The following is a 2500-nucleotide window of genomic DNA, read 5'->3' as shown; positions in this document are numbered from 1 at the left end:
GTATATTATGCAAACAGAAACGTTTATTTTGCATGTGATTGATGGTTTGACAGCGCTGGTGTTTCAGACAGATTTAGTGCTGATTTTGAGGGGTTTTGTTTAGTGAAGATCAGATATTAATGCACATGTGTAAACGAATTCATCCCTGGTTTAATTCAGCTTCAAATCTGATTTCTGAAGATCATGTGACACTGAAGACTGGAGTAATGATGCTGAAAATACAGCTGCGCATCACAGAAATAAATTACACTTTAACAGAGATTCACATAGAAAACAGATGTTTTACATTATAATAATATTTCACTGTTTTTACTGTATTTCTGATCAAATGAATGCAGCTTTGGTTAGTGTTGGGTAAGTTACTCTAAAAAAGTAATTCATTATTAGTTACTAATTACATTTTTAGATTAGAGTCCAACTCTCATTATTAACTAATTATTAACTATGACTTTCACCTCAATATGCTCATAATTACTGCATATTAATACTTAGTAAAGTAGTTGTTAAATTTGAGAATTGGGTTGGATTAAGCATTTAGAATAACGTCTTGCAGAATAAGACATTCATATGTGCTTTTTAAGTTATAATAAACTGCCAGAATCCCAGTAATATTCATGATAATAGTGAGAAGAGGACACTAAAGTGCTGCCAATATTCTTCTTAACTCACTGAAGTATTTATTAAAGTGAGGAGGATACACAGAAAGCATGCATTTTAAGGTTAGACTTTAACTTCTGATGTTAAATCCACAGAAGCTTCTTCACTTCTGCTGTTTATTATACAAATCTGAATTAGCACAAATCATACTGGGTGGAGTTTAACATAAACCCAGATCAGAGTTTAACCTGAGTTTAAGATCAGATCTGTGTGAAAGCAGAGACCTTGTTCTGAGCTTGATCGGTGCTTTTCTTCTTTGATTGTCTTCTGAATAAAAAAGACTTCTAGAACTGGTTTTGTTGCTCATTTATTCAGACAGAAACAGCTGCAGAAGTGTACTGTACTCCGTTTTGTCTGTTGCTTTTAAACAGTCAGTCTGACAAACTCTACATCACTGATATTCTATGTCTTTATTGTTCTAAAGTATTTGACTCGAGTTAACAGTAGCATCAGGACAAGAATGACTGAATGTGTGATGATCTGAACTGAAAGATTCAGCTGTTCGTGATAGTATTGTACATCAGTGACGGGTCACGAGTGTGTAGTGTTTTATAAATTACAGTATAATTCATTTATTAAACTCGCTGCTGGCCACAACAATGAATTGATTGATTGTTACGTTTCATCTGTTTTACTGAATATAGCTTATATAATATTATATAATATCACACAGCAGCTTCCTCCTGTGACATCATGCCCCGCTGCAGTGTGCTCTGACGCGTCTCTAAAACAACATTTCCTAAACTTTCTGAGTCTTGAGTTAACAAATGTTTTTATGTTAGTTCAGTAAGATTTATGAAACATAAAAATGCCATTAAAGTATTGAGATTGTGTGTGTGTGTGTGTGTGTGTGTATTCGTGCTGTCAAACAATTAATCGCATCCAAAATAAAAGTTTTTGTTTACATAATAAATGTGTGTGTGCTGTGTATATTTATTATGCATATATAAATACAAACATATGCATGTATATATTTAAGAAAAAAATTTATGTTTATGTATATATATATATATATATATATATATAATATATATATATATATATATATATATAAAATATAAAAGTATATGCATGTAAATATTTCCAAAATATATGCTGTATGTGTGTGTGTTTATATTTACATAATAAATATGCACAGTACACACACTTGTATTATGTAAACAAAAATAAATATTTAACTTTTTTAAATATATTTTCACAATTGTCTGGTTTTGTGTTACAAACCTATAAAAGTGACATTTATAAGGTTCAATGAAAAAAAATGGTATAGAAATAATTTTCACTTTTCACAAATTATTTCACAAACAATAACAAAAACGCGATTAAATTAAACGAAATTAACGTGAAATTCTGAAGTAAAACTGAAATAGTGTTTTCTCGTAACAAATTTCTCTAACAATATATTTTTTTTATTATTTACAACTTCGAAAACATATTTTCGCAGTGTAGGTATTTTAATAATATTTTATTATTGGATAAGAAAGTGCGTGCGAGTCGGATCGCTTCACCGGAAGTAGTGCGCGAGAGTTTCCGGAGCGCTAAAATAACGGCAGAACGGATTTTCTGTGGGACAAACGCACCGGCGTCGCGGCTAAAGCGGTAAATATTGTCGTTATATCGCTGATATGGTCGGTGTGACAGGTGTAGGACTCAGACTGCGCGGTGTGTGTGCGATAAAGCGCTGCTAGCTCGATGCGCTAACCGCTAACACTCTCTGAGGAGAAACACACACACACACACAGAGTGTTCTGTCTGATAGTTTCTTTGTTTTCGTGTTGTTTCAGCTCTTCTTTCATTAATCATCCTTTACTCTCTTTCTTTCTTCTGTGGAACACAAATGAAG

The 2500-nt window shown here is 32.4% G+C and overlaps 1 protein-coding gene across 1 annotated transcript in view; it reads left to right on the top strand.

The window, feature by feature from the left end:
- Window positions 1-2139: 2139 nt before the first annotated feature.
- Window positions 2140-2500, top strand: part of clk2b (CDC-like kinase 2b) — a 20455-nt gene continuing 20094 nt past the window's right edge. The window contains exon 1 of the mRNA XM_042740306.1: window positions 2140-2256. The gene's annotated coding sequence lies outside the window, so the exon portion shown is untranslated. The remainder of the gene's footprint in view (window positions 2257-2500) is intronic.

Source organism: Cyprinus carpio, chromosome B16, assembly GCF_018340385.1.
Source record: "Cyprinus carpio isolate SPL01 chromosome B16, ASM1834038v1, whole genome shotgun sequence".
Taxonomy (NCBI): domain Eukaryota; kingdom Metazoa; phylum Chordata; class Actinopteri; order Cypriniformes; family Cyprinidae; genus Cyprinus; species Cyprinus carpio.
This window is presented reverse-complemented; position numbering and strand designations above follow the sequence as displayed.